The 9,952-nt window shown below is 43.2% G+C and overlaps 1 long non-coding RNA gene across 1 annotated transcript; it reads right to left on the bottom strand.

The window, feature by feature from the left end:
* Positions 1–8,340: 8,340 nt before the first annotated feature.
* Positions 8,341–9,493, bottom strand: LOC142829771 (uncharacterized). Its single transcript, XR_012904522.2, has 3 exons — positions 9,325–9,493; positions 8,746–8,804; positions 8,341–8,497 (listed from the first exon to the last, which is right to left on the bottom strand). It is a non-coding gene; the product is annotated as an uncharacterized LOC142829771 (long non-coding RNA).
* Between the last annotated feature and the right edge of the window lie 459 nt (positions 9,494–9,952).

Below are 9,952 nucleotides of genomic sequence, written 5' to 3'. Positions count from 1 at the left end.
GGGGGCAGAGGATAGAGCCTTGGCCCTTCCTCCCTCCCCCATGCTGAACTGGCATGGCGAGTACTGAGTAGTAATCTGCTACTTGGAGCAAAGTAAACGCTCCTTTCCCTGAACTGCGTCTGGGTCTGCACAGCTGTACAGCACCCTTGGATGGGAAAACCACTTCCCAGACCCAAAGATCTGGCCCCAAAAGTGTCAAACCAAAAGGCCATGGCCATGTGGTATAAAAATAATTCCTGACACAAGGAACATCAGAGTGTTTGGGGAAACAGGACTTCATTTGAAAGGGAAGGCAAAGGGGAAATGGAAATGGAAGTAACCAGATGGATAGAGTAGATGCCAGCTCCAGAAAATCGCCTTTGCTATATTAAAGGTTTTGCATACACCAGTGCTCTCTTCAGTTATGTGGTTGCATGCAATCATGTCACACTAATGTCCAGCATGCTGTGATATACCGCCACACACCATGATGCAATCCAAATTAAGCTGCACAAAGTTAAAAGAAAACCCTCCAGATCTCACACTTGCTGACATCCCTTGCAAGTGCCTGGATTTAATTTATTGCTGAGGATAATGGCTGTCTCCCCGTAAAGAAGGCAAAGCAAATAAAGTTTCCTTCAGGTGCATTAATTCCTTCAGGTGCTGTGAGCCAAGTGATAGAGAGAGAGAGAGAGAGAGAGAGCTGGAACATCCTGCTGGTAAAAGAGTTATTCCCATTTAACTTATTTCTGGGTAGAGGGGTGCACATCTAAGGAAAGTCACTGTGTTACAGTAAGAGAAACGTGATGAAAAAGAAAAATAAGGGGGATGGAGTGATGGGGGAGATAGCAAAGCCTGAAGGTCAAAATGAAGTTATAAACGCCATTAAATATTTATTATGTAACTGAGGCTTGTCTTCACTACACTACACTGCAGGGATCAATCTACCAGTGGTTGATTTATCGTGCCTGCTTAGATGCAATAAATTGACGTCTGAATGCTCTCATGTTGAATCCAGTACTCTGCTAGTGAAGCTGACAAAAGAACAGCCCTCCTGACCTTACTGCATGGAAGACACTGTGGTAAGTACATCGACTTCAGCTATGCTAATCAAGAAGCTGAAGTAGCATAACTTAGATTTAAAGGTGGGGGGAAGATGTAGTATAGACTAGGCCTGAGATACCCTTATTAAGAAATACTATTACCCTGGTACTTGTAATTGCTACACACAACTGCTTTCACTCCAAGGCAGAAGTTAAAAGCCAAGCTCTGCTTTCTGGTATGCTGGTGGAAATCCAGATAGACCCATTGACTTCAATGGAGGTATTTGGATGAACACACATGTAACAGAAAGCAGAATCCAATCCCGCTAGAGATTCACCTACCTCTCAGCAAGGACCAATAAGCATGTTTCATCCCGTCTTCCTACACAGGGGCAAGTCACTTCTCCTCATCATGTCCAATTCTGGGTACCGCATTTCAAGAAAGATGCGGAGAAATTGGAGAGGGTCCAGAGAAGAGCAACAAGAATGATTAAAGGTCTAGAGAACATGACCTATGAAAGAAGGCTGAAAGAATTAGGTTTGTTTAGTTTAGAGAAGAGAAGATTGAGGGGGGACATGATAGCAGTTTTCAGGTATCTAAAAGAGTGTCATAAGGAGGAGGGACAAAACTTGTTCATCTTGGCCTCTGAGGATAGAACAAGAAGCAATGGGCTTAAACTACAGCAAGGGAGGTTTAGGTTGGACACTAGGAAAAAATTCCTAACTGTCAGGGTAGGTAAACACTGGAATAAATTGCCCAGGGAGATAGTGGAATCTCCATCTGTGGAGATATTTAAGAGTAGGTTAGATAAATGTCTATCAGGGATGGTCTAGACAGTATTTGGTCCTGCCATGAGGGCAGGGGACTGGACTCGATGACCTCTAGGATGGCCTTCCAGTCCTAGAATTCTATGATTCTATGTCCATGTGGGAGGCAGTTGTATTATCTTCAGGTCTATCTCTAAATGCTGTTGGCTTCATTTTCAAACTTACAAAACCTCACATTGGCCTAACTCTGTTAGTTTCAATGGTATGATTCTGGATTTCTAACAGTGGGAGTAAGTTCTGACCCTTTACTTCCTGTCGTTGTGTTCCTCCTTGTTGGTTGTATTGATGCAAGTAATTAGGATGGAAGGAAGTATACAAAGCTATCCAGGATGGACATTCTAACAGCATTGCCATTGCTTAAAGCTTGCTGGTTTAATGAGCTGTTAATAGCCAGGAAGCCAATCACAAGACAAAGCAGAGTTAACACTAGCCAGTATTACTTCAATCAGATCAGAAATGGGAAAGAGCATGAGGCTGCTTGGTAGCCTATGTGACATAACACCATGGTCTACATCTACTACCTAGTAAGAAGGTGTCACAGAATCAAAGGGTTGGAAGAGAACTCAGAAGGTCATTGAGTCCAACCTTCAGCTTAAAGCAGGACCAATCCCACCCAAATCATCCCAGCCAGGCCATTGTCAAACCTCTAGGGATGGAGATTCCACCACCTTCCTAGGTAACCCATTCCAGTGCTTAACCTCCTCCTAGTGAAATAGTTTTTCCTAATAGCCAACCAAGACCTCCCCCAATGCAACTTGAGACCTCTGCTCCTCATTCTGTCATATGTCACCACAGAGAACAGCCTCTCTCCATCCTCTTTAGTACCCCCCTCCAGATGGTTGAAGGTAGTTATCAGATCCCTCCTCCCTCTTCTCTTCCGGCTAAATAAGCCCAAATCCCTCAGCCTCTCCTCATAAATCATGCTTCAGTCCCCTAATCATTTTTTGTTGCCCTCTGCTGGACTCTCTCCAATACATCCACATCTTGTCTATAAGAGGGCCCCAGAATTGGACAGAATACTCCAGATGTGGCCTCACCAATGCTGAATAAAGAGAATAATCACTTCTCTTGATCTGTTGGCAGTGCTCCTACTAATGCATCGCAATATGCAGTTAGCCTTGTTGGCTGCAAGGGCACACTGTTGACTCATCTCCAGCTTTTAATCCACTGTAATCCCCAGGTCTTTCTCTGCAGAACTACTGTTTTGCCAGTGAGTCCCCAGCCTGTAGCATTGGGTTTCTTCAGTCCCAAGTGCAGGACTCTGCACTTCTCCTTGTTGAACCTCGTCAGATGTCCAGAACCTAAAAGCCACTATCATCATTGGTGCTGTCTGTCACTCTTGCTCCAAAGAATGAGTGGGCCACAGAGAGTGACATTTACTCATTCTAGAGGCACAACCCCTCCAGTTCCGAGCTGCAACACATGGGATGGGGATCTCAGCGACGCTACCATCAAATGGTGGCAATTTAAGTGTTGATATCATTGATTATTTTGTTTGTTTGTTTTAATGTAAATATCTGGTTAATATGCTCACTCCATCTCCTCTGACAACCTCTGTGTGTAGCTATGCCTTTTCCAGTCAAAATACTGCCTCATATCAAAACCAAAAGTCTTGAAGTGGAATATCAGACTAAATCGCTGCTACACTGACTGTTGGACCATTTCTAATTTCATTGAAAGTAAGCGTTAAAAAAAAATTCTCTAAAGCTGCCATGGATTATCTAATGGAGTTCCACAGAATCCAGGGATCTTGCCAGAGAACTGAGCCACCTGCTTATGGTGGGTACCTGGTAGGTAATATTATCCCTCATTTTAACAGGTGACAAAACTTAGACATGGAGAGGTTAAGTGACTTGCCTGATATTACACAGGAAAGCCATGGCAGAGCAGGGAGAAACCAGCCTTTGTTCCTTTGTGTTATAAACTCAGAGAATTGCATACCTAGCAATGATAGAGCCCATCATTGCTTTGAGAACAATTTAGCCCATGGATGGCGGATGGGGGATGGGGGGGGAGAGGTAATCTTTCAAATTATATAACTGTCAAGTAGCTTCTTACTGAAAAAGATTGCAGGAAAAAAATTAGAAAAGCTGTCCACTTAACCTGCCTGAGTGCTATGGATGCTGCCAATCCAATATCAATATTCATATTGAGGTATGCCCAGCATTGTGAGCTACAAGATTCAGGTTGAAGTCTGACTTGGTTCTGAACCATTTAATACCTGCCTAGGAAAAATACATACATATGAATTCTCTGAAATTAAGACTATGACACCCCCTACCTGCTTTTTCCCCTCTCCATTTCTCTGAATGCCTCTCACCCATGTTATACCTTAACCACTACAAAGTGTATTAGCATAATGCCGCAATAATTACATAATCCTATCAATTCATGCTCAGCCTGCTCATTTTTATGCTTCTGTAATTATATTTAGGAATAATGCAAAGTAACCCAAGTGGGAGTATAGACACTGAGTATTTGGGGGCTGCAGTAAGAGAATAATGTATCAGGGTTTATGTTTGCTTAAAGCCATGAAATTGAAGTGGATCACAATAATACAGTGAATTTCTCTCTCTCCCTCTCTCTCTGGATCAAGGGATTGTAACCTTGCCAGGGAGAGTGTTAGACCTCTAAAAAAAAATCTGATAACTGCTACTACAATTAGACCCAGGAGCAGTTTGAATGCATGTATTGATGCAGCTGGGACTGTAAGCAAAATAAAACTGGCAAAATAATAGCCAGTGGACAGGCAGAGACCATGGGAAACCTATTGATTGCAACAGGGCCTCTTTTCTATATGGCAGAATGATCTCAGAAGAGCTGAGCTTTGGGTAATTTCTAGCAAACAACCATTATTTGTGGATCCTGAAAATCGAACTGAAATACCCAGTTCTCTCTAGTTTGTGCTTATTTTGGATAGTACCCTAGTAACAATGAGCCAGCCACTGTCAATATATATAATTTTGTGTTTTTGTCTTATTTTGTTTCATTTTGTCTTCAAATTGATATTGGTTCTAAGGAGATAAGAGTGCTATATTGACATGAAATAAAAGGGATGGCCCATTTCAGGGCTGTAATCTCAGTGAAATGTTCTGGTGACACTAGAAACAATGGGGGTGAAGTTTGATTGGTCTGGCTGATCACCAGGGGAGGAAAATAAAACCCCATCATTCAAAATGTGGCTGCTCCTTCATTTTATGTAAGACCTGGATAAATTAGAATAATTACTATAATGCTTTGAAATTGCAAAGCATTATAGAAGTTCTAAATATGAGGTCAAGTCCAAGTCCTACATCTAGGTCTGCCGAGCATTCACAGCTGCTCTGTGTTTCTCCCTGTTTAAATGAACAATGTTTGCCCTTAGCTTTATAAGGCTCAAACCAAAACACCAGTTGTGAACAACTCCAAACTTCGACTGTTTTGAAATCTGGATCACGATCCAGTTCTGAATTTTGTGTATATTCATCACCCTTCACTTCTGTATGATATTTCCCAAATCCTTGCTGACCAACGCAGAGCAGGGAGCTTCTTTTGGAAAGGTCATGTGCCATGTAACAATCTTATTCCCCAGATACTTGATTCCATGTCCACTGAAGTCATTAGCAGTTTTACCACTGAGTCGGTGGGAAATAGGTCCCATATCTGCATCCCTCTTTATGCCCAGGCTTTCCAAAGTTTTTATTTTCTGGATTCTGTCAAAAGCTAGTGAAAGACCCTCCTGTGAGCCATCTTCTCAGCATCCCACTGTTCAGTTCTCAAATATTTTATTCTGAAGAGTTACATGAACAGTGAGGGGTCTGCAGAGCAGAGTTTGAGGATCTCTGTCCTATTCTGATCCCTGTTCTATTTGGTTAAACTTTAACTCCCCAAATCCATTTCTAGCCTAGATACATATGACCTCAAACTAATCTCAAACTAAAGTCCATGGTACTCAGATGCCATGGGAATGGGCATAAAATCCTAAATCAGACAGAACAGGGCCCAGAGAATTGATGGGTGAAAAATATCAGTCTTTCCTTTATCCATTGCTATTTTATCAAGTCTGAATTCTCACAGTTCTACCTCTCTGCCTTTCTGCGATGCTCTTCTTCATTAGCGGGGTAAATCTCTTCATCTGTTCCAGTTTCTGGACAGATCTTAGAACTGTGCTGGTTGCAGGTTTCCATCTCCCACTAGCTAGGGCCCTCAGCACCTCTTCCTCTTTCCTCATGAAAGTGCTTGCTGGTTCCTGCATAATGTGCAGCATTCATGCTAATTCCTGTGGCTATGTCTACACTGGCATGATTTTCCGGATATGCTTTTAACGGAAAAGTTTTCCGTTAAAAGCATTTTCGGAAAAGCACATCTAGATTGGCAGGATGCTTTTCCGCAAAAGCACTTTTTGCAGAAAAACGTCTGTGGCCAATCTAGACGCGCTTTTCCGCAAAAAAGCCCCGATCGCCATTTTCGTGATCGGGACTTTTTTGCGGAAAAGAAATCTCTGCTGTCTACACTGGCCCTTTTGTGCAAAAGTCTTTCGGAAAAAGACTTTTGCCCGAATGGGTGCAGCATAGTATTTCCGAAAAAGCACTGACAATCTTACATGAGATAGTCAGTGCTTTCGCGGAAATTCAAGCGGCCAGTGTAGACAGCTGGCAAGTTTTTCCGCAAAAGCAGATGATTTTGCAGAAAAACTTAGATTCATAGATCCATTCATAGATTCATAGACTTTAAGGTCAGAAGGGACCATTATGATCATCTAGTCTGACCCCCTGCACAGTGCAGGCCACAGAATCTCACCCACCCATCTTAGAATAATCCTCTCACCTATATCTCCGATATTGAAGCCTTCAAATACTTTGAAGGTCCCAAGATGCAGAGAGTCCTCCAGCTGTGATCTGTGCCCCATGCTACAGAGGAAGGCGAAAAACCTCCAGGGTCTCTGCCAATCTACCCTGGAGGAAAATTCCTTCCCGACCCCAAATATGGCGATCAGCTAAACCCTGAGCATGTGGGCAAGACTCACCAGCCAGACACCCAGAAATTCTCTATAGTAACTCCTATCATCCCTCCATTGACATATTTCCCACTGAAAATGAATGGTCAATTAGTTACCAAGATCATATTCTCTCATCAACCCATCCCCTTATCATAGAATCATAGAACTGGAAGAGATCTCAGAAGGTCATCAAGTCCAGCCCCCTGCTCTAGGCAGGACCAATCCCATCTAAATCAACCTGGCCAGGGCTTTGTCAAGCCGAGACTTAAACACCTCTAGGGATGGAGACTCCACTACTTCCCTAGGTAACCCATTCCAGTGCTTCACCACCCTCCTAGTGAAATAGTTTTTCCTAATATCCAACCTGGACCTCTCTAGAGTCTAGACACAGCCGTTAGTTTTTAGTCATGTTTTGATGTGGGCACAGGTGAGATGAGCCAGGACACTGAAACGGACATCCCAGCTGGGCCTATGATGAGGGGGATGAAGAATTTGTGTGCCAGTCTGATTGCAAAGCTGTGACTGTGTGGGCAACTCCTATCCACAGACATTGTCTCTCTCCTTTGATCATGAATAAGTTTTCCGTTAAAAGCATTTCCAGAAAATCATGCCAATCTAGACACAGCCTAAGACTCTCTGCGTACCAGTTACTAGGGGGCAAGATTGCTTACATATGTACAAAGCCAATATCCTATAGTCCTGGCATTCTAGTAGAAATGGCATGTGCAGAAGGTCTATCACACGATCTGGTGGAGTCAGCACAACAGAGGAGGCACATCAGCATCTGGATTATGAAAAGGTGTCTTAGCTGTGTCTTAGCTCTTGTGGCTTCAGAAAGCTCCTGCAACCAGCATGATTTAGCAGCACATAGTAGACTCATTTAACATCATTCATTTTGTAACATATAAACTGATTTTTACATTAAAACAGAGAAAGTGGGATGGTTTATTTTAATGATTTATATAGGCTATAATACCTAAGCACAGCAGAGTAACGGTGGGATTTAAATCTTGCCTCTGAATTTCTTAGATATTTTTCTTTAAGTCAGAGCCTGAATGAGAGACATTCATATTTTTTTCTTTCTTCCATATGAATTTTTTTAAAAGTCAGAAACACTTGAAAGATACAGTAAATACAGTCATCTGCCTGTAACTGCACATTGCCTCTGACATACATTGGGGTTTCAGTCATTACCTATCTGTCAGGAAGAGCATGAAGAAATGTCATGCGACCTGAATAAAGATGCAAATCACAATAAACCAGTTTGTGTTTAAGATTCAATGCATTGCTATGGAAAGCTTGCAGAGCCATATGGACAGAGCCCTCCCAGTAACCAGGGAGCAAGTAGCTAGGAAGAAACGAAGCTTGAAGGAAATTTGCAGAGACAGTCACTAAGCCTTGGTCACCCACCAGTAACCAAGGTCATTTCTGAACATGCAGTGAGTGTCAAGTGGATCACATAACATTTATTACAGTACAACTAGGGTGAGTATACGTAGCAATTGGCGTGCTGGTTTATTAGAGTTGTACTGCACTGATAGGCAGTGAAAAGAGTGAGAGGCAAATTAAAAAATATATATCTTGATAGAACAAATGGGGGAAATGGTGCGAGAGAACGTTGCCTTTTCTGTGCCTGATTCTGATCTGGCGTACTGCGGTGTAACTCCACCTAAGACAGAGAAAATGATGAAAACCGGATCAGGATCAGGGATCTGCACTTAAATGAGTTCCTTGCGGCAGCATGAGGGTTTCATTGTTTATCATAAGATTAATTACATCTGTCCCTCATTAACAACTGCTCCCTACTTTATCGTGTTTAATAAAAGAGGGGGAACATAGCTGAGCCACTTTAACATTCTTTTTGGTGGTTTGCATTTTTTTTTTTTTTACCAGTACATGATAGATTTTGCTGCTCACCTGAGGGGATCCGAGGATGAATGCTTTGGGGTTTCTCCTCAGGTTGTCTTGCCAATTTCCTGTAGGTTAAAAATTATTTTGACCTGCCTTGGTCAGGCTAATTGCCAAATTGTCTAGATGTCCCCCACTTCTCTGGTACCTAGCTAATTGGACTTGCTCCAAAGCAACTTTGCAATGAGGGAGGTTGTTCTTAATACAGACCCTCTGTCATAAATAACATGAGATGGGGTCATTCTGGTCTTTATTCAGAATGTGTCCTACGATGACAGGGTAATAACGAAACACTTGACTTTCCAGAGGCTCTGTGCTCAGTCAATGCAGGAATGGAGCCAGTCTTCAGCACCAGTAAAGTAATCTGCTATTTGGGGTCCCTGCACCCAGTACAAGCTTTACAGAGTGGCTTTGTTTCCTTTGCCTGTACAGTAGGGGTCTCAAACACCTGGCACGTGGACCATCTGTGACCTGAGCACTTTCCCAATCCATCCTGTGAAATAGGGTCTGGAGGCATAGGAGGGGCAAGCATGCAGGAACTCACCCTCACACATGGTTCCCAGCTGCATCCAAACCCCCAATACCTACACAGTCCCAGCCTCAGAGGGCACCACTCAGTCCAAGAAGCTGTGCTGGCTTCTTCCGCTGTGATGTGAATCACACTGGCCAGGGAGCTGCCCAAGCTGATGTGGGATGAGAGTGGCAGGTTGAAGACTCAGTTTCATGTCTCTTGTAGGATCCTAATCTCTGTCTGGGCTCCTGGATTCAGGGAGAGACACTATCAATTTTCATGTGCTGTATTGCTGACTTCAAGTGTTCAAAACTCACGAAATCAGTCTCCCAGCCCCCAAAAAGAGAAAGGCTTCTTGAAATCACAGATAAAAATACACATGGGCTATGTCTACACTCGCGGCTTCTTGTGTAAGTATGGCAGTTCTTGTGCAAGAATCTGCAGAGCCTCCACACTGCCCACCCGCTCTTGCGCAAGGAAATTTACAGTACCACGTGGTAAGAGAGGGCTTCTTGTGCAAGAGCTACGCTCTTTTTAACAGATGTAAGCTCTCTTGCACAGGAGCTCTTGCACAAGAGGGCAATGTGGACGCTCGGCAGGGGTTTCTTACTCAAGAAAGCCCTCTGGCTAAAATGGCTATCAGAGCTTTCTTGCGCAAGAGAGCGTCCACACTGCCATGGATGCTCTTGCGCAAAAGCACAGCTC

The sequence above is a fragment of the Pelodiscus sinensis genome, chromosome 6, assembly GCF_052426305.1.
Source record: "Pelodiscus sinensis isolate ZL-2025 chromosome 6, ASM5242630v1, whole genome shotgun sequence".
NCBI lineage: Eukaryota > Metazoa > Chordata > Testudines > Trionychidae > Pelodiscus > Pelodiscus sinensis.
Note: the sequence above shows the minus strand (reverse complement) of the source record. Positions and strands in the feature narration are given on the sequence as shown.